The sequence below is a fragment of the Lissotriton helveticus genome, chromosome 10 (genome assembly GCF_964261635.1).
Source record: "Lissotriton helveticus chromosome 10, aLisHel1.1, whole genome shotgun sequence".
NCBI lineage: Eukaryota > Metazoa > Chordata > Amphibia > Caudata > Salamandridae > Lissotriton > Lissotriton helveticus.
The window spans coordinates 368,017,635-368,040,421 of NC_136071.1; the positions used below are offsets into that span (position 1 = coordinate 368,017,635).

General features: G+C 43.3%; 1 protein-coding gene across 2 annotated transcripts in view; it reads right to left on the minus strand.

Annotated features, from left to right (window-relative positions):
* The window catches only part of LOC144784005 (GTPase IMAP family member 7-like), a 574,682-nt gene that overhangs the window by 477,607 nt on the left and 74,288 nt on the right, over positions 1-22,787 (minus strand). The window lies entirely within an intron of this gene.

The following is a 22,787-nucleotide window of genomic DNA, read 5'->3' on the forward strand; positions in this document are numbered from 1 at the left end:
AGGCTTGACACAAGTCGATGTCAGACAACCACTCAGCCCCACATGGAATCTGAAACAAAATCACGGCTGGTTTTGGTACCACAGGACAACAAAGAGTGACAATTTAATTAACCCTTCTCCAATCCTGCACAATGCTGTACTTGCCGTTGGGTTTCTTCAAACCCATAATGAGTGAGTTTCATGGACTCCCCATAATCTCTTTCAGAATGCCTTGCTCAATCATTAAGCCAATCACAAGAGTAAACCCAGCAATAGTTTCATGGGTCAGATTGTATTGTGTGAACCTTGGATACTCAGCATCTGCCTTCATTGTGATGCAGACTGGTTCAACACCCTTGATAAGTCTGATGGCTTTACCTGAAAAGTCCCAGACACTAGGTTGAACTATGGGAGTCAATTCTGGGGGGAAATCATCTTTTGACAACATGGGGTGGATCCCAATTTCTGATTTCTGCCTATCAGTTTCAAGATGATGTCCTCATCTTGAGTTTGGAATTCAATCCTGTTTTGGGTACAGAAAATTGAACAATTCAGCTGGCACAAGAGATCTCGTCCAAGCGATGTACAGGACTAGAATCACACACCACAAATTGGTGCTTGTCTTCAAATAACCCTATTCTAACAGGTAATACTTCTAACATGGGGCTAGTCATTTGTTTATTTGCAACTCTTACAACTTGGATTCTTCATTCCCAGATGGGCAGGTGAGGAACCTCTGCTGTTCTTACAGTAGAATGGGTAGCATCAGTGTCAATGAGGAATGAAGCAGGATTCTCATTTACCATAACATCCATATATGGACCACTCAGGTCTACCTCCATGGGTGCACCAAGTACGCAATCCTCCTTCCCTCTCAGGCCCTGTCATTGAGACAGGTCTGAGCTGAAATCATCATCTGTTTGAATGATGAAGTACTGTTGAGACATACCATGATTCAGAAACTGATTAGTGTTTACTTCGGGGGCCTGATGTGCATTGTATCTCTGGACATATGTGACATTTGCATTTTGTTGTGACATTGGGGCTTATGGGACTTGCATGACCTGATCTTGAGGTACATTAAGATTATGAATACCGTGTCTTTGTACCTGTTGTGTCTAAACCATATTAATTCCTTGTAACTCCACAACCCACCATTCAAATCCTGATTTCCATTAACCATTTTACTCGCATTAAGGCAACATTTGTGATTCCAATGCCCCGACCAGGCACCTCTCTCATAGGAAGCATATGTATATCTTGCTCTGTTCCAGACATAGGCATTTTTAACCTGACATTCTTTGGTTCCTTTTTCTTCGACCATCTATCTTACCATGTGTCTAGTTTAAATCACTTCTGAACTTAGGCAATTAATTCCATAATCTGCAATTTTATTACAGGTGGACGCATGTTTGCAAAAATCTGTCACCTGTAACTTCTCTGATGGGTTTTGGATTTCTGTACATCAATTCCATGTCTTTGAGCCAATTTAGGTACTCTTTCATGAGCTTGTCCTGCACGGTTGGTAATATCTTTGCACAGGAATAGCAGTTCGTCATCCTGCTAAGCATTCCATTTTTACAATTTAGAGTTCCAATCATCATATCTTCTAATTCTATTTTCAATTTAGCCACATCCATTGAAGACTTAGGATGAGTTTGCAGTGTTGCGCTATACGGAGCTCCGCGGAGTGGTTAAAACCTCACAGCGCCACGGGGAGTTCTGAGGGTGGGTGGAGTTTCCCAACACACCCCCTCGCTTTGCTTTTTCCCATCAAATGCAATCATGAGTGTGTCTTCACATTCCAAATCGTATGTGAACTGCACCACACCATTTGCCTTGTTTATTTTTTGTACACTTTCAGTTTTCTTCCAATTACCCTCTCCAATTTTAGATGTATTCCTGTTATCCCTGCATTGTTTGTTTCCTTATTTCATGTATTTTTTATTAGCCACTGACTTTTTCCAGTCTCTACTTCACTTATTATCTACTTTGCTGGTAATATTTCCTGCTCCCCTCTATATTTTGTGGTACTGTAAGACTAAGAACAAATTGTTGGTTCTCTACTGTCTCACGTGAAGATTACAGGACCAAGTACTCTAGTATCATAAATAATATTCACGATGGAATTTATTGAAAAGGTTTTCTTTTTCTTGCTCATGCTTTAACAGTTAACAATAGAGTGGCCATGGTCATGGACCACCATCCCCAATGATGTGCTGTGTAATTCCCAAATTTCTTTATTTTCGGCTTAAAAAATGCCATAAAAGAGTCACAACACAGTTCATTATAATATACGTTACATCATATTTTTAAATACATTTGATATGGATAAAACATATGTAAATTAAGAAGAAAAATATAAAAGAATGGAAAATAAATTTCCCCAATAAATTTTTTCCCTAAACACGATACAATACCAAGATACCAACGGCCCTTGTGGCATTTCTAGAGCACGTTTAATCATGTAAACTTAATTGTTTGGCATTACAGCTTTAGTCCTTTTTTTCTCCTTAGAAAATAAATTGAGTGCAGAAATCGGCTAACACTGAATACTATTCTTTGCGTTGTGTCTGTTTTAATTATTCTTAAAGCCTGGTTACAGGATCTTACTCCTATTAATAAACATAAGGGCTTAATCCATTTTCTTCTGGCCAATACATAGGCTGAGCAGAAGAAAAGGATATGAAGGTCATCTTCTTTCTGTTTGCCTTCACACATAATACAAATTTCATCTGCTACTGAAGCTTTAACATCAGATCCTCTAGTCCAGCATGCCAAGGTTGTTTTGATCAGAAGATTCCCATATCTTAGTTTTAAAAGGAGTGTCTTGGCAAGTGGGGGCTCAATTTCATCAAGAAAGGTTTCAAAGAGAGGCTCATCCTTGAAACTCAAAAGTTAGACACTAGAGTTCCAGCATTAGTCATATTTGTTGCTTGGTTAGACACAAAGCTCCAAAAAGCCCTTTTTACAACCAATTTTGGGTTCGGCGGTAAACAATCTGGATTCTCCCAAAAGTGATTTAGGCCTATTTTGATAAACCAGGTTTTAACATGTTTTAACCAGGATATGGTGTTCAAATTGTCCAATCCCTTTATCTCTTTTAAATAGTCTCTGTAATCAACCAGTTCAGGTACCCGCCAAAGTCTAACCCATAGCATCAGTGGCCTAATTATTGTATAGTGGTCTGTTCTTTTGACATTTAAATCCAGCTGAAGTGGCACTAAGGGAGTGCCTCTTGGAACCCTTACCAGACTCCTCATAAAGTTGTTATCCATGACAAGGAAGGAGTCCTTCGACATGGGCCCCCAAATTTCTGCGCCATAAAGTGCTGCTGGTTGGACCTTAAATTTGAATAACTCAACCACTGGAGACACAGCCTTGCTAGTACTCAGGCCTTGTTTCCTAAGAATAGGCTTTACATTCTGTGTAAATACCAACTTACTTTTTTTCAATTTGGGGCCGCCAGGAGAAATTAGAATCTAGCGTAACCCCTAGATATGAAAAATTTGGGACCGATTCCAATTTCTCACCGTTCAGAGTTAAGCAGCCTTTATCTGGTTTTGGTGGGTTGAGGGCCATACATTTTGTTTTTTCCCCACTAATTTCTAATCCTTTCTTACTACAATAGTCACTGAAGGAATTGAGTAGTGCCTGTAGACCTTTCTTAGTTTGTGAGATCAAAATGGTATCATCCGCGAATAGTAATGATGTTACCTTTTCACCGTTTAATTTCAGCGAATCATTTGCACATCCCTCTAAATGTACAGGGAGGTCATTCACAAAAAGGGAGAAAAGTGTAGGAGCCAATACGCAGACTTGACGGACGCCACGCTCAACAGGTATTTTTTGAGTCAATTCCCCGTTTGGGCCCCATCGCACTCTAGCAAAGTTCCCTGCATGCAGTTCTTTTATCTGTTCTAACAGACCGATTGGGACCCCTGCTTCGCTCAATGTCCTCCATAGAAGGTCACATGGCACTAAATCGAACGCTGCTCTCAGATCAACGAAAGCAACGTATAAATGGCCCTTCTTAATATGCACATATTTCCAGTATAGGCAACAAAGTCTGAATACTTGGTCGATTCTGCTCACTTTACATCGGAAACCGGCCTGATATTTTGTTTTAATTGCATTCTCCTCCAACCAGTCATTGACTCGAGTTAAGATGTGTCCCGAGTAGATTTTCTGGAGAATGTCCATCAGGCTGATTGGCCGATAGTTAAAAGGATCCAACCGATCCCGGAAACGGGTGGAATTCAAGATTTGCTGTGTGATACACAAGAGTCTACACAATCTGGGACCCCACTACTTGGCGGATAAATTTGTTTATCACCGTCCATCCCGCATTCTCAGGTCCAGCAACCAACTGTTACTTCAGGTTCCCAGACATTACAAGACCAGACAGGGAGGCCGCGCCCTCTCCATCATGGGCCCACGTCTATGGAACAACCTCCCCCTCTCCCTTAGAGAATGCCCGAGTCACTCAGCTTTCAGGAAATGCCTAAAGACAGCACTATTCTAGGAGGAGTCTTCTCGACCTGTTCACCTCACAGCTCCGCGCGGAGATACACCTTCGGGTGTGATGCCGGCGCGTTACAAGCCCATAAATAAATAAATAAATAAATAAAACAATTTCTGCCCCCCTCCAGCTTTCAGGGAAATCTAGACTTTGGGATAGTTTATTACACAGATAATTTATGTATGGTACCCATACCTTTAGGTCATGCTTGTACAAGTCACCTGGTATCTTATCTAGCCCTGGCGCTTTACCATTTTTTACTGAATTTATTGCTGCCTCAGTTTCTCCTAATGTGAATGCCAAACAGTCTTTAGGATATTTGAGGCACAGGGCATCGTCGCCGGGGACTCTTGGCATGGTGTCATACTTTTTGTAAAGGTTCGTGAAGTGGTTAACCCACGTTAGTTCGTCAAGATAGACATCCTTTACCACTCTTCCTAGGTGGTTGCCATTGGCGACTAACCTCCAGAACCCTACACTGTCCTTTAGTTTGACAGCTGTCAACATATCTGCCCAGCTTTCTTCCTCCCAAGCTTTCCTTGAGGCATTTTGTACCTGCTTATAGTTTTTCCTTGCTATTTTTACTTCTTCCCCTGATTTAGATTTAATAGGAAGCAGAAGCGACCCCTTGGATTCCCTACAAAGTCTATCATACCATGGTTTACTGTGGGACAGATTCTGTACTTTTTGTTGGTTTTTCTTTGGCACTCTTGTGACTAACATTCTTAAGTCTAAAAAGAACTTTTTGTGGAGTGACATAAAACAAACAGAGTTTTCTTCAGCTATAGAGGAACCTACAAATGATCCAAAGGTTCCTGCAAAAAGTGCATACATTTCGGCGAGAATTTCACCATGCTCCAATATAAATGGCCATTTGAGTGCTCGTCTATTATTGCTGATGTGGATTTAATCACTCATTCCATTGTTCACATCAATTAATGGCGCCTGCTCAACTCCCTGGAACAAGGAAGCTTCTATCAATAAACTCAAGGGGAAGTGATCACTTTCTATCCTCTCCTTTACCTCGAAATCTATCATACTCTGCCGGATAGACATGGAGATAATTACGAAATCTAGATTGCTCTTGCAGTTATTTCTAGTGAATGTTGGTTTTTTCGAACTGTCTGACGCGAGTCGCCCATTGCAGGCCCTGAGGCCATGCTCCGCAGACAATTTCATTAGTTGAACTGCCAAGACTGTACATTTGACAGGTTTGATATTCTCCAGTGTTGGGATATTATTGGCCTGATCCTCTTCTTCAAAAATATCACTGAGTCCTAAAACTGGTTCATAATTATAATTTAAATCACCAGCTATGATGACATGTTCCTCTTTTCCAACTATTCTACCCAAAAGGGAGTCTAGTTTAGCTAATATGGGAGATTCTTTAGATGCAGGGGCCGGTCTATTGTAGACATTTATTAAGTAAAATCTTTTCCCTTCACATGTGGTGATTTTTAAAACTAATATGTCAGGTGAATTTGAGTCTACTACATCTATCTGTATCCTCAAGGTTACCTTCACCCAGGTTATTAAGCCACCTGAGGGCCTTCCCCTTTTAGATGGAATAGCACCTATTCCAAATGACTTGAACCCTACTCTATGTGGTGTGGCTACCGCCCAGGATTCCTGTAACAAGCAGAAATCACTGGAATCAATTAACTCTGCCCATTCCGGGTCCCTCAAGTTCTTGGACACTCCAGCTATGTTCCATGATACGAGTTTCAGTGGCTCATCCTTTATATTTGGAACATCAGACAATTCCCCAAGTGCAAGTTCCCCATTTGGTGGCATTTCTATTGGTGATTCCTCTGCCAGAGGTACCGTGTTTTCACACGTACTGTCAGGATCGGAATCAAGTTGCGCCTACCTGAACTACAACTCCCATGGTCAGTGAGTCTAGAACTACTGTGACCATGATCCTTTGCGAAGCCGGATATAGCCGCAAGAAACCCATGTTCAGGTGCTCGTGATTTTGTTTAGTTTGCTGGAGCCTTTCCGTTTGGCTGTATGCTTTCCTGGACGTTTTCCTGAAGCTATTGCCCGTGAAAACTTTGCTGTTCTACTCTGCTGCTGAAAAAGGGTAAAGACTGGTAAAGTACATGCGCGCTCGCACATGTGTGGTCTATTCTGACTTTGATTTGAGCAATCTGCTCGTATCTATTTTTGAACCTCGCGGCTGCGAGGTAGGAGGAGTACAAGAGCAAGCTGTCATTTAATTCTGTGCTCTGTCCTGCGACGTGACCTCCGGCTGGGGGTTGCAAATAACGTGCTAGTAAACGTGCAAGTGCCGGATTGCAGGGGGGTTGGCCTTCGCAATGCCGGCACAAATTGATATCGTGTGTTGTGAAATGGCACTCCTCTTATTGGAATACAAATACTAAAGCGGATGTTGGTAGTGGTTGCTACTACAGCATACCGTGTTTAGGTTTACTTTGGGAACTAGAGACTGTAACTGGATCCGGGTTTGATTTCCTTAGCAGAGATAGAATCTGCAATTTACTTTAAGTTCATTTTGGCAAAGTTACAAAGGTCTCACTGGAACTTTGGAGGTTATTCCTTTTAGGAGTTAGCCTATGGTTGTGGGGTATGTATCTAAGTGACAACAAGTATTTAAGAAGCCATTTGTTCGTTTGCTTTATACATACTGTGCTTCTTGTGTTGTGTACAGGAGCAGGAGGAATAGAAGACGCTATTACTGAATGAAGGGGATGTCATTGTACATATCAGGTGAACCAGGTTTCCATGCGCTTAGCGAGAATGTATTGAGAGTAGACCTTATATCGTTACTAATCCTTGTGTATTTCTGTTGCAGCTTCTTGTCCACTGCTGACCCTCCCTTCTATTCTTTACTTTTGGGTTTTTTCCCCTTTTGGGGTTTTTCCCTCACCGTATCACTTGAACACCCTGTGATATTTGTATACAGGGTGTTTGGGAGGTCCGGAGGTGGAGCATTTCTTCTGCACACGGATTCTGCGGAGTGCGGACGTGACAGAATCACGAGAACAAGAAATACACTCTGCCTGATCCGTGTGGGTGTAGGAGAAATGGCGTCCATGGAGGATGTATTGCATGCTCTAGTGTTGGTACAGCAGGAGTTGGCCGCCTCCAAGGCAGAGACGGCGGCTCTGCGAGAAAAGGTGGATAGGTTGGGGAGTAATCCTTTTAATGCTTCTGCTCCGGCCTCCACGGTACAGGTTACAGTACCCCCGCCCATACCTTTGGCCAATCCCGAAAGGTTCTCAGGAGACCCACGAAAAGTGCAGGTATTTCTGACCCAGGTCCTTATGCACTTTTCTTGTAAGCCCTCTTCTTTTCCTACAAACCATTCCAGGGTGGCATTCACAATATCTTATTTGGTGGGGGACGCTGCTAATTGGGCAGTGCCATTAGTAAAACGTGATGATGCTATTCTGTCTGATTGGTCAGCATTTAGAGCGGAGTTTGAGAGGGTGTTTGATCGGAGGGCTACGTCTTGTAGTGCTGATCGTGAACTACTGGAACTGCATCAGGGTAAAGGAGAATTGGTTCCTTATCTTACTGCGTTCAATAGATTGGTGGCCGAAGCAGAGTGGCCTGAGGAAAAAAGAATGACTCTTTTTTATTTAGGGTTAAAAGAGGAGCTGAAAGATGTAGTGGCTCAGGTGGATCCTCAGCCCACCACTTATGTGGACATGGTGAATTTGGCATTAAGATTGGATAGCAGGTTAACAGACAGAGGGGTTAGCAGAAGATGATGGGACAAAGGAACGTACCGTTATGAACGGACCCCTCGTCGCAGTCCAAGTGGGCAAGACTCCGCTCCGGAGCCCATGGAGATAGGGGCCCTTAGGGCTCCTTTGTCAAGAGAGGAAAGAGAGAGTTGGAGAGTACAAGGCGTATGCATGTACTGTGGGAAGAAGGGGCACTACGTTAGGGAATGCCCTTCCAAACCCAAGTCATCAGGTGGCTTTACCAGAATTAAGAAGGTGGCAGTTTCTTCCAATGTGTCAGATAACACAGTGGGGGAAGTAAAAATGCCTAGGGTGGAGGAGGCACAGGAGTGGAAGCTCACCTCACTGTCAGCCGTTGGGTCAGAGGAAACAGAAGCGCATCTGGTGGTAACAATGACTCTTGAAAATGATCAGGTTAAACATCGAGTTATGGTGATGTTGGATTCTGGTGCCACAGGCAACTTTATCGATGATGGTTTAGTAAAACGTTTAGAGTTGCCTCGAGTCCCTAGAGAAAACCCCGAAGATGTTTTGGCTGTTGACGGGCAGCCATTAACGTCAGGTCAAATAACAGAAAGGACTAGTGAGTTAGGGCTGTCTTTGGTTTCGCATGGTTTAATGCATTCAGAAACTCTGACGTTAAACATCATAGCTGCTCCCCAATATGAGGTCATTCTAGGCATGCCTTGGTTGCACAGACACAACCCACTGGTGGACTGGAAGACCAAGACCTTCCGCTTTGTACCTGAAATTTGTCAGGATCATCTAGTTCCATGTGTCCCATCTCATGTGGCAGTGTTAGCAACCCCGTTTTTGGCCGCTACAGCGGCAGAAAAAGATGTGCAATGTCCTCCATAGAAGGTCACATGGCACTAAATCGAACGCTGCTCTCAGATCAACGAAAGCAACGTATAAATGGCCCTTCTTAATATGCACATATTTCCAGTATAGGCAACAAAGTCTGAATACTTGGTCGATTCTGCTCACTTTACATCGGAAACCGGCCTGATATTTTGTTTTAATTGCATTCTCCTCCAACCAGTCATTGACTCGAGTTAAGATGTGTCTCGAGTAGATTTTCTGGAGAATGTCCATCAGGCTGATTGGCCGATAGTTAAAAGGATCCAACCGATCCCCATTTTTAAAAATTAAAACAATTTCTGGCCCCCTCCAGCTTTCAGGGAAATCTAGACTTTGGGATAGTTTATTACACAGATAATTTATGTATGGTACCCATACCTTTAGAATGTCATGAAATAGCGCTGGCACTGACTAGTGCGAGTGTCTCCTAGGGCACTGACTGTTATGTGCTGAATTTATCAGCTAAGATATAATCAATAAAGTTTTTCACCAAATCATTTTTCTTTCTGAAGTTTCTTGAGTATTTTATTCATACTTGTAAAGTTTTTCATTTGTAAATATGGTTTCTTTCATCTGAAATTACATATATTCAGTATACGTGTTTTACATCCAATTTGTTTTTCGAATAAACAAAAAACTGCATTCCAATGCATTTCGGCCTGGGGCCTTCATCAGGGAAATCTGTGAAACAAGAATTGTATCCATCACGAAGTGTTTCAATATGCAACATGAAGTTAACAAAGCAGTTGACTAACATGGTGAAAATACATACTTCTTAAGTTACAAACCCTCCATAATTGTGTTACTAACTTTCATTGTCATTGAACATAAACACAATGTTACCCTTCGCTTTACGCATTTACTGTGTGTTTGGTGTGTGTGAGGAAAATAACGTAAATGGCTTTTAAACTAAGCGCTTTAGCCAGTGATGTAACGTGAGTATTTCATAAGTTGCTTTTGTGTGGTAGCTTAATACGGCAAAAATGAAATGTGGGTAAATATACTAGAACGCGATAGCGTCTTACCTAAGCGGGTAGATATACTAGAACGCGGTAGCGTCTTACCTAAAGTTATGTGGACTGTTTTTAAACCAACATAACATCACGCGCTTTTGATTAAGCACGCGTGGAGATTCAGTAAGCAGCCTACGCATAACAGTGAAAGCGCGATGTTGCATTAGATACGGCTAAGGTTCTTACCGGAATACGCTGTAACAAAGTATCAAGTCTGAATTAGGAGCAGCCGTTCTCTCATCTGCAAAGTCGGCGTGTGACGTATGTGGGATGGGTTAAGCCTTAAAATAACGCGCGCTACTATTAAAGGGCCAGTGTACAAAAAGGAAGTAAACCGTGTGGGTACATTAATCTCAAAAAGCGGTCATTGCATGAAACTCACAAATACATGCACAGCACTGTACTGACACTCTTATATAAAAAACCAACTTAATTATAAATAACAGCTAAATTCTGTCCGTTCATTAATTCCATGTGGGCGTAGAGTCTGTAAATAGTATATCCAGTGGTTTTCTCGTTTTAGCAAAGCTTTTTTATTGTCCGTCTCCTCATTTTTTTCCACTATTTCTAGGATGCAAGCCTTCATTTGGTTGATTTGGTGGTTATGTTCAATAAAATGGGTGGCCAGCGCTGATTTTAACACTTTGGTTCTTATGTTACTTTTGTGCTCTGTTAATCGGATTTTGAGTTTACGTTCTGTTTGTCCGACATAAGCATGACCGCAGGGGCATTTTATCATGTATATGATGTTTTTTGTGTCACATGTACCGTTAACCTGTAACCTGATTTTATTGCCTCTCATAGGGTGGGTGATCGTGTTGCCTTCCATAATGTTATGGCAATTGCTGCAATTTCTACAAGGTGATGTTCCTTTGTATATATTGTGCAGTTTTTCCAATGATGGTTTCTTGATGATTTCTCCTATGTTTTTGGCTCTGGTGAACGCAAATATGGGTTCTTCGCTAAATACATTGTTAAAATCAGGTTCAGTCTGTAAAATGCGCCAGTGTCTTTTAATAATTTTCTTGAACTGTGGGCTAGCTGTGGAATATTTACTAACACAAGTGGTTCTGTTAGCCTTTTTGCTTGTTTGTGCTGTCAATAAAGTTTTTCTGTCTTTGATGCTAGTTCTTTCCAGCGCTCCCTGTAGTACTTCATCTGGATAGCCTCTTTTTTTGAATTTGTTTAACATGATTTGTGTGTGCGTCTTCGAATCTTCCGGGTCTGAGACAATTCTTTTTACTCAAAGGAGTTGAGAGTATGGAAGGTGTTGTTTGAGGGGCATGGGGTGGAAGCTCTGGTAAGCTAATAGATTGTTCCGATCAGTCGTTTTGGTGTACAGGGTCGTTTCAATTTTATCACCTATTTTCTTGACGGTTACATCCAAATAGTTGATTTCACTGTCATGTATGGTGTAGGTGAATAGTATCACCTACACCATACATGACAGTGAAATCAACTATTTGGATGTAACCGTCAAGAAAATAGGTGATAAAATTGAAACGACCCTGTACACCAAAACGACTGATCGGAACAATCTATTAGCTTACCAGAGCTTCCACCCCATGCCCCTCAAACAACACCTTCCATACTCTCAACTCCTTCGAGTAAAAAGAATTGTCTCAGACCCGGAAGATTCGAAGACGCACACACAAATCATGTTAAACAAATTCAAAAAAAGAGGCTATCCAGATGAAGTACTACAGGGAGCGCTGGAAAGAACTAGCATCAAAGACAGAAAAACTTTATTGACAGCACAAACAAGCAAAAAGGCTAACAGAACCACTTGTGTTAGTAAATATTCCACAGCTAGCCCACAGTTCAAGAAAATTATTAAAAGACACTGGCGCATTTTACAGACTGAACCTGATTTTAACAATGTATTTAGCGAAGAACCCATATTTGCGTTCACCAGAGCCAAAAACATAGGAGAAATCATCAAGAAACCATCATTGGAAAAACTGCACAATATATACAAAGGAACATCACCTTGTAGAAATTGCAGCAATTGCCATAACATTATGGAAGGCAACACGATCACCCACCCTATGAGAGGCAATAAAATCAGGTTACAGGTTAACGGTACATGTGACACAAAAAACATCATATACATGATAAAATGCCCCTGCGGTCATGCTTATGTCGGACAAACAGAACGTAAACTCAAAATCCGATTAACAGAGCACAAAAGTAACATAAGAACCAAAGTGTTAAAATCAGCGCTGGCCACCCATTTTATTGAACATAACCACCAAATCAACCAAATGAAGGCTTGCATCCTAGAAATAGTGGAAAAAAATGAGGAGACGGACAATAAAAAAGCTTTGCTAAAACGAGAAAACCACTGGATATACTATTTACAGACTCTACGCCCACATGGAATTAATGAACGGACAGAATTTAGCTGTTATTTATAATTAAGTTGGTTTTTTATATAAGAGTGTCAGTACAGTGCTGTGCATGTATTTGTGAGTTTCATGCAATGACCGCTTTTTGAGATTAATGTACCCACACGATTTACTTCCTTTTTGTACACTGGCCCTTTAATAGTAGCGCGCGTTATTTTAAGGCTTAACCCATCCCACATACGTCACACGCCGACTTTGCAGATGAGAGAACGGCGGCTCCTAATTCAGACTTGATACTTTGTTACAGCGTATTCCGGTAAGAACCTTAGCCGTATCTAATGCAACATCGCGCTTTCACTGTTATGCGTAGGCTGCTTACTGAATCTCCACGCGTGCTTAATCAAAAGCGCGTGATGTTATGTTGGTTTAAAAACAGTCCACATAACTTTAGGTAAGACGCTACCGCGTTCTAGTATATCTACCCGCTTAGGTAAGACGCTATCGCGTTCTAGTATATTTACCCACATTTCATTATTGCCGTATTAAGCTACCACACAAAAGCAACTTATGAAATACTCACGTTACATCACTGGCTAAAGCGCTTAGTTTAAAAGCCATTTACGTTATTTTCCTCACTCACACCAAACACACAGTAAATGCGTAAAGCGAAGGGTAACATTGTGTTTATGTTCAATGACAATGAAAGTTAGTAACACAATTATGGAGGGTTTGTAACTTAAGAAGTATGTATTTTCACCATGTTAGTCAACTGCTTTGTTAACTTCATGTTGCATATTGAAACACTTTGTGATGGATACAATTCTTGTTTCACAGATTTCCCTGATGAAGGCCCCAGGCCGAAATGCATTGGAATGCAGTTTTTTGTTTATTCGAAAAACAAATTGGATGTAAAACACGTATACTGAATATATGTAATTTCAGATGAAAGAAACCATATTTACAAATGAAAAACTTTACAAGTATGAATAAAATACTCAAGAAACTTCAGAAAGAAAAATGATTTGGTGAAAAACTTTATTGATTATATCTTAGCTGATAAATTCAGCACATAACAGTCAGTGCCCTAGGAGACACTCGCACTAGTCAGTGCCAGCGCTATTTCATGACATTTTAATACTCCCGAGCGGGGAGTATCCATAGGAGCACGACTCACGCCTTAACATAAAGGAGAACTTAATGCAGTGCACGGCCACTTTCTCTAATTACCCATACCTTTAGGTCATGCTTGTACAAGTCACCTGGTATCTTATCTAGCCCTGGCGCTTTACCATTTTTTACTGAATTTATTGCTGCCTCGGTTTCTCCTAATGTGAATGCCAAACAGTCTATAGGATATTTGAGGCACAGGGCATCGTCGCCGGGGACTCTTGGCATGGTGTCATACTTTTTGTAAAGGTTCGTGAAGTGGTTAACCCACGTTAGTTCGTCAAGATAGATGTCCTTTACCACTCTTCCTAGGTGGTTGCCATTGGCGACTAACCTCCAGAACCCTACACTGTCCTTTAGTTTGACAGCTGTCAACATATCTGCCCAGCTTTCTTCCTCCCAAGTTTTCCTTGAGGCATTTTGTACCTGCTTATAGTTTTTCCTTGCTATTTTTACTTCTTCCCCTGATTTAGATTTAATAGGAAGCAGAAGCGACCCCTTGGATTCCCTACAAAGTCTATCATACCATGGTTTACTGTGGGACAGATTCTGTACTTTTTGTTGGTTTTTCTTTGGCATTCTTGTGACTAACATTCTTAAGTCTAAAAAGAACTTTTTGTGGAGTGACATAAAACAAACAGAGTTTTCTTCAGCTATAGAGGAACCTACAAATGATCCAAAGGTTCCTGCAAAAAGTGCATACATTTCGGCGAGAATTTCACCATGCTCCAATATAAATGGCCATTTGAGTGCTCGTCTATTATTGCTGATGTGGATTTCATCACTCATTCCATTGTTCACATCAATTAATGGCGCCTGCTCAACTCCCTGGAACAAGGAAGCTTCTATCAATAAACTCAAGGGGAAGTGATCACTTTCTATCCTCTCCTTTACCTCGAAATCTATCATACTCTGCCGGATAGACATGGAGATAATTACGAAATTTAGATTGCTCTTGCAGTTATTTCTAGTGAATGTTGGTTTTCTCGAACTGTCTGACGCGAGTCGCCCATTGCAGGCCCTGAGGCCATGCTCCGCAGACAATTTCATTAGTTGAACTGCCAAGACTGTACATTTGACAGGTTTGATATTCTCCAGTGTTGGGATATTATTGGCCTGATCCTCTTCTTCAAAAATATCACTGAGCCCTAAAACTGGTTCATAATTATAATTTAAATCACCAGCTATGATGACATGTTCCTCTTTTCCAACTATTCTACCCAAAAGGGAGTCTAGTTTAGCTAATATGGGAGATTCTTTAGATGCAGGGGCCGGTCTATTGTAGACATTTATTAAGTAAAATATTTTCCCTTCACATGTGGTGATTTTTAAAACTAATATGTCAGGTGAATTTGAGTCTACTACATCTATCTGTATCCTCAAGGTTACCTTCACCCAGGTTATTAAGCCACCTGAGGGCCTTCCCCTTTTAGATGGAATAGCACCTATTCCAAATGACTTGAACCCTACTCTATGTGGTGTGGCTACCGCCCAGGATTCCTGTAACAAGCAGAAATCACTGGAATCAATTAACTCTGCCCATTCCAGGTCCCTCAAGTTCTTGGACACTCCAGCTATGTTCCATGATACAAGTTTCGGTGGCTCATCCTTTATATTTGGAACATCAGACAATTCCCCAAGTGCAAGTTCCCCATTTGGTGGCATTTCTATTGGTGATTCCTCTGCCAGAGGTACCGTGTTTTCACACATACTGTCAGGATCTGAATCAAGTTGCGCCTACCTGAACTACAACTCCCATGGTCAGTGAGTCTAGAACTACTGTGACCATGATCCTTTGCGAAGCCGGATATAGCCGCCAGAAACCCATGTTCAGGTGCTCGTGATTTTGTTTAGTTTGCTGGAGCCTTTCAGTTTGGCTGTATGCTTTCCTGGACGTTTTCCTGAAGCCATTGCCCGTGAAAACTTTGCTGTTCTACTCTGCTGCTGAAAAAGGGTAAAGACTGGTAAAGTACATGCGCGCTCGCACATGTGTGGTCTATTCTGACTTTGATTTGAGCAATCTGCTCGTATCTATTTTTGAACCTCGCGGCTGCGAGGTAGGAGGAGTACAAGAGCAAGCTGTCATTTAATTCTGTGCTCTGTCCTGCGACGTGACCTCCGGCTGGGGGTTGCAAATAACGTGCTAGTAAACGTGCAAGTGCCGGATTGCAGGGGGGTTGGCCTTCGCAATGCCGGCACGATTTGATATCGTGTGTTGTGAAATGGAACTCCTCTTATTGGAATACAAATACTAAAGCGGATGTTGGTAGTGGTTGCTACTACAGCATACCGTGTTTAGGTTTACTTTGGGAACTAGAGACTGTAACTGGATCCGGGTTTGATTTCCTTAGCAGAGATAGAATCTGCAATTTACTTTAAGTTCATTTTGGCAAAGTTACAAAGGTCTCACTGGAACTTTGGAGGTTATTCCTTTTAGGAGTTAGCCTATGGTTGTGGGGTATGTATCTAAGTGACAACAAGTATTTAAGAAGCCATTTGTTCGTTTGCTTTATACATACTGTGCTTCTTGTGTTGTGTACAGGAGCAGGAGGAATAGAAGACGCTATTACTGAATGAAGGGGATGTCATTGTACATATCAGGTGAACCAGGTTTCCATGCGCTTAGCGAGAATGTATTGAGAGTAGACCTTATATCGTTACTAATCCTTGTGTATTTCTGTTGCAGCTTCTTGTCCACTGCTGACCCTCCCTTCTATTCTTTACTTTTGTTTTTTTTCCCCTTTTGGGGTTTTTCCCTCACCGTATCACTTGAACACCCTGTGATATTTGTATACAGGGTGTTTGGGAGGTCCGGAGGTGGAGCATTTCTTCTGCACACGGATTCTGCGGAGTGCGGACGTGACAGAATCACGTGAACAAGAAATACACTCTGCCTGATCCGTGTGGGTGTAGGAGAAATGGCGTCCATGGAGGATGTATTGCATGCTCTAGTGTTGGTACAGCAGGAGTTGGCCGCCTCCAAGGCAGAGACGGCGGCTCTGCGAGAAAAGGTGGATAGGTTGGGGAGTAATCCTTTTAATGCTTCTGCTCCGGCCTCCACGGTACAGGTTACAGTACCCCCGCCCATACCTTTGGCCAATCCCGAAAGGTTCTCAGGAGACCCACGAAAAGTGCAGGTATTTCTGACCCAGGTCCTTATGCACTTTTCTTGTAAGCCCTCTTCTTTTCCTACAAACCATTCCAGGGTGGCATTCACAATATCTTATTTGGTGGGGGACGCTGCTAATTGGGCAGTGCCATTAGTAAAACGTGATGATGCTATTCTGTCTGATTGGTCAGCATTTAGAGCGGAGTTTGAGAGGGTGTTTGATCGGAGGGCTACGTCTTGTAGTGCTGATCGTGAACTACTGGAACTGCATCAGGGTAAAGGAGAATTGGTTCCTTATCTTACTGCGTTCAATAGATTGGTGGCCGAAGCAGAGTGGCCTGAGGAAAAAAGAATGACTCTTTTTTATTTAGGGTTAAAAGAGGAGCTGAAAGATGTAGTGGCTCAGGTTGATCCTCAGCCCACCACTTATGTGGACATGGTGAATTTGGCATTAAGATTGGATAGCAGGTTAACAGACAGAGGGGTTAGCAGAAGACGATGGGACAAAGGAACGTACAGTTATGAACGGACCCCTCGTCGCAGTCCAAGTGGGCAAGACTCCGCTCCGGAGCCCATGGAGATAGGGGCCCTTAGGGCTCCTTTGTCAAGAGAGGAAAGAGAGAGTTGGAGAGTACAAGGCTTATGCATGTACTGTGGGAAGAAGGGGCACTACGTTAGGGAATGCCCTTCCAAACCCAAGTCATCAGGTGGCTTTACCAGAATTAAGAAGGTGGCAGTTTCTTCCAATGTGTCAGATAACACAGTGGGGGAAGTAAAAATGCCTAGGGTGGAGGAGGCACAGGAGTGGAAGCTCACCTCACTGTCAGCCGTTGGGTCAGAGGAAACAGAAGCGCATCTGGTGGTAACAATGACTCTTGAAAACGATCAGGTTAAACATCGAGTTATGGTGATGTTGGATTCTGGTGCCACAGGCAACTTTATCGATGATGGTTTAGTAAAACGTTTAGAGTTGCCTCGAGTCCCTAGAGAAAACCCCGAAGATGTTTTGGCTGTTGACGGGCAGCCATTAACGTCAGGTCAAATAACAGAAAGGACTAGTGAGTTAGGGCTGTCTTTGGTTTCGCATGGTTTAATGCATTCAGAAACTCTGACGTTAAACATCATAGCTGCTCCCCAATATGAGGTCATTCTAGGCATGCCTTGGTTGCACAGACACAACCCAGTGGTGGACTGGAAGACCAAGACCGTCCGCTTTGTACCTGAAATTTGTCAGGATCATCTAGTTCCATGTGTCCCATCTCATGTGGCAGTGTTAGCAACCCCTTTTTTTTGCCGCTACAGCGGCAGAAAAAGATGTGCAATTACCAATTGAATATAGGGCTTACGGTGATGTATTCAGTGAGAGTAAAGCGGAAACGTTACCCCCTCATAGGGAATATGACTGCCGCATAGATTTGGTGGAGGGAGCCACGCTTCCTACGTGTAGAGTGTATGCTTTGTCAGGGCCTGAAACCACCAATTTGAGGGAATATCTAGATCGCTATGTACGTTTGGGATTCGTCAGGCCCTCCCGCTCTCCAGCGGCGTCTCCTCTGATTTTCATCGCTAAGGCTAATGGGGACCTGAGGGCGTGTGTAGACTACCGCAATTTGAATAAGAACACTATACGCAATCGTTACCCTCTTCCCCTTATTCCTGTGTTGCTCGATCAGGTAAGGGAGGCCAAAATCTACACCCGTTTGGACATGCGTGGGGCTTATCACCTGGTCAGGGTAAGAGAAGGGGACGAGTGGAAAACGGCGTTTAAGACAAGATTCGGTCTTTATGAATACTTGGTGATGCCTTTCGGGCTGTGTAACGCGCCCGCGGCTTTCCAATTTTTTATAAACGACATGTTGAAAGACTATGTGGATCTTTTTGTAGTTATGTACATAGATGACATACTGATATATTCTCACGACGTTTCAAGTCATACAGCTCAGGTATGTCAGGTTTTGGACAAACTCAGAGAACATAGTTTGTACGTAAAGCTGAGCAAATGTGAATTTGGGGTGCATGAAGTGGAATTCTTGGGGGTGAATCTCAGTCCCCATGGCCTACAGATGTCAGAACGAAAGGTACAGGCTGTTCAGGACTGGCCAGCCCCTAGGAATGTAAAAGAAGTGCAGAGCTTTTTAGGATTTGCGAACTACTATCGCCGATTCATTCTGCATTTTTCTCAGACTGCTGTTCCCATCACAAGGTTGTTGAGAAAGGGTACTTCGTTTGTGTGGACCTCTGAGGCTGAAGGTGCTTTTCAGGCCCTGAAAAAAGCTTTCACCACCGCCCCAGTGTTGGCGCATCCTGTACTAGAAAAACCCTTCATAGTAGAAGCGGATGCTTCTAACGCAGCGGTAGGGGCGATACTATCACAGAGAGATCCAGGTACCGGTCAGTTACATCCTGTTGCCTTTTTGTCAAAAAAGCTGAGCCCGTCAGAGGTAAACTACACTATAGCGGAGAAAGAGCTGCTGGCAATTAAACGAGCATTTCAGGAATGGCGACCTTACCTATGGGGATCTAGTCAAGCGGTAACTGTCTACACTGACCATCGGAATCTCCAATACATGTCCTCTGCTCGACACTTGACACAAAGACAAATGAGGTGGATGCTGTTTTTCTCTGAATATAACTTTGTCGTAACATTCAGGCCTGGGGTAGAGAACAGGAAAGCGGATGCGCTGTCCAGGCAGGAAATGGAATCAGAGCCAATTGGGGAAGTACAGCAACCCATAATTTCGCCTACCAAGGTAGTGTGTGCGGTTCGAGCTGAGAGGTTTTTGGGAGACATTCGGAGTTCCAGGTCCTTGGGGTCATGGGAACGATGGGCGGCTCAGAAACCAGGCCGAAAGGTGAGACAGGGTCTGCCTTTTCAGGGGGAGTGTTTGTTCTTACCTACTGAGGAGTTGCGGATTAAGGCTTTCAGTTGGTGCCATGTGGTTCCGTCAGCAGGACATCCGGGGGTTACCAAGACGGTGCAACTGTTTAGAAGGTATTTCTGGTGGGAGTCACTGGTTTCGGACGCCACCAAGTGGATAGGCAAGTGTGAGACCTGTGCTAGAGCTAAGGGAGAGAACACAAAACGGAAAGGACTATTGATGCCTATGCTGACCCCCCTTCGCCCTTGGCAGAATATAAGTCTGGATTTTATAACAGGCCTACCTTTGGATCAGGGCAATTCTGCGGTGTTGGTTGTGGTTGATAATCTGACTAAGATGGGACATTTTATACCCTGTGTGAATCTCCCTACGGCAGGTCAGACAGCTCAAATTTTGGCCTCACAGGTCATAAGGTTACATGGCATTCCCCGGGTTATAGTGTCAGACAGGGGGCCACAGTTCATCGCTCGCTTTTGGCAAATGTGGTGCAAAGCTTTGGGGGTGGAGTCTGCGCTCTCTACCAGCTTTCATCCTCAAACCGATGGCCAAACCGAACGCCTGAACCAGACTTTGAAGAAATACTTGCGCTGTTACTCTGAGGCAGCCCACGAGTCCTGGGTGGATTTACTGTGGATGGCTGAGTTGTCCTATAATAACACATGGCACAGTTCGACTGGTATGTCCCCTTTCAAGGCTAACTTTGGGTATGATGCTAACACGTTGCCAATTGACATTCCTGTGGAAGTGGCCAATCAACCCTCGGTGAGAGACCGTATTCTGGCTTTGAGGAAGGTGCACAGGGGGGTTCAAAAGCATTTATTGAAAGCTAAGGAGGTGTACAAAAAATGGGAGGACAAACATCGTGCTCCTGGTCCTGTGTTCCGGATAGGTGACTTGGTGTGGCTCTCAACCAGATACATCAGGTTCAAACTGAGGAGTGTCTTACCCTCGGTTCATAGGTCCTTATCCCATAGTGCGTCAAGTGAATCCTGTGGCTTACAAGCTGAAGTTGCCCTCCTCATTGAGAATACATCCTGTGTTTCATGTACAGTTGTTGAAAAGAGCCCTCTCAGCGTGCAGAAAGGCGCCACCTCCGGTCATCTCCGACGGGGGCGTGGAATACGTGGTGAAGGCAATTCGCGACTCGGAACTCCGGCGGGGGGTGCTTTGGTATTTGGTCTCATGGAAGGGGTATACTTCTGAAGATGACTCTTGGGAGCCTTGGCATCATGTGCACGCCCCCGGTGCGGTCAGGTCTTTCCATGCTCGGTTTCCCTCCAAGCCGGGTCCTAGGAGGCGCTTGGGAGGAGGGCGTACTGTCAGGATCTGAATCAAGTTGCGCCTACCTGAACTACAACTCCCATGGTCAGTGAGTCTAGAACTACTGTGACCATGATCCTTTGCGAAGCCGGATATAGCCGCAAGAAACCCATGTTCAGGTGCTCGTGATTTTGTTTAGTTTGCTGGAGCCTTTCCGTTTGGCTGTATGCTTTCCTGGACGTTTTCCTGAAGCCATTGCCCGTGAAAACTTTGCTGTTCTACTCTGCTGCTGAAAAAGGGTAAAGACTGGTAAAGTACATGCGCGCTCGCACATGTGTGGTCTATTCTGACTTTGATTTGAGCAATCTGCTCGTATCTATTTTTGAACCTCGCGACTGCGAGGTAGGAGGAGTACAAGAGCAAGCTGTCATTTAATTCTGTGCTCTGTCCTGCAACGTGACCTCCGGCTGGGGGTTGCAAATAACGTGCTAGTAAACGTGCAAGTGCCGGATTGCAGGGGGGTTGGCCTTCGCAATGCCGGCACGAATTGATATCGTGTGTTGTGAAATGGAACTCCTCTTATTGGAATACAAATACTAAAGCGGATGTTGGTAGTGGTTGCTACTACAGCATACCGTGTTTAGGTTTACTTTGGGAACTAGAGACTGTAACTGGATCCGGGTTTGATTTCCTTAGCAGAAATAGAATCTGCAATTTACTTTAAGTTCATTTTGGCAAAGTTACAAAGGTCTCACTGGAACTTTGGAGGTTATTCCTTTTAGGAGTTAGCCTATGGTTGTGGGGTATGTATCTAAGTGACAACAAGTATTTAAGAAGCCATTTGTTCGTTTGCTTTATACATACTGTGCTTCTTGTGTTGTGTACAGGAGCAGGAGGAATAGAAGACGCTATTACTGAATGAAGGGGATGTCATTGTACATATCTGGTGAACCAGGTTTCCATGCGCTTAGCGAGAATGTATTGAGAGTAGACCTTATATCGTTACTAATCCTTGTGTATTTCTGTTGCAGCTTCTTGTCCACTGCTGACCCTCCCTTCTATTCTTTACTTTTGGGTTTTTTCCCCTTTTGGGGTTTTTCCCTCACCGTATCACTTGAACACCCTGTGATATTTGTATACAGGGTGTTTGGGAGGTCCGGAGGTGGAGCATTTCTTCTGCACACGGATTCTGCGGAGTGCGGACGTGACACGTACAGCTTTTATCACCCTGGCTAATGGAATAATTTATGTTCCCATGTTCTAATAACAAGACGCCTTGTTGGCTCTCTCCCTGGTCACATTCTCCTGCCACTACCGCTACCTCGTTGCCTATTAGGGGATTGGCTACGTCTAATTGTCTAATGTTTGTATGTGGACAATATTCCTTTTTGTCTCCCATGCCCTTAGGGATTACCAAATTTACTTCCTTGTCAATTTCTCTTCGTTTTGCCCTAGTGAGGGAATTCAATCCATGTGCTCCAACATTAATGTTGGATGGACATTCTACCAAGTGATTCAGTCAGTCAACCGCTTCTAAGCAGCTGAATGTATTGAAAGTTGGCAACCCCCTCCACTGGCTTGGATTTCCCCAATTCCTACCACGCAATCTACCCGAAGCATTATGATTCACCACAGTCCACCCTTCACCACCCTCGATATACGGTTTAGGTGGGTAGAAGTAGGACAGCGGTCTGATTTGAATCACACTGCTTCCATCAAGTGCGTGTGGGTTCCAGGAATGGGTTCCAGGAACACAAAAGATGCAGGGTACGTGGATCTTCAAATGTAACTACCACGCAGTCACCTGGTATGGTCTTTCTTGTTGGCCCTATCCAAACCCTACGAACCATTAATATTTTGCTTTTTATGTGGTGTGGTAGGGGCCTTTGCGCATTTAGCCAGTGTAGGACCTTGTTTTTTAATGACCAAAAACTCT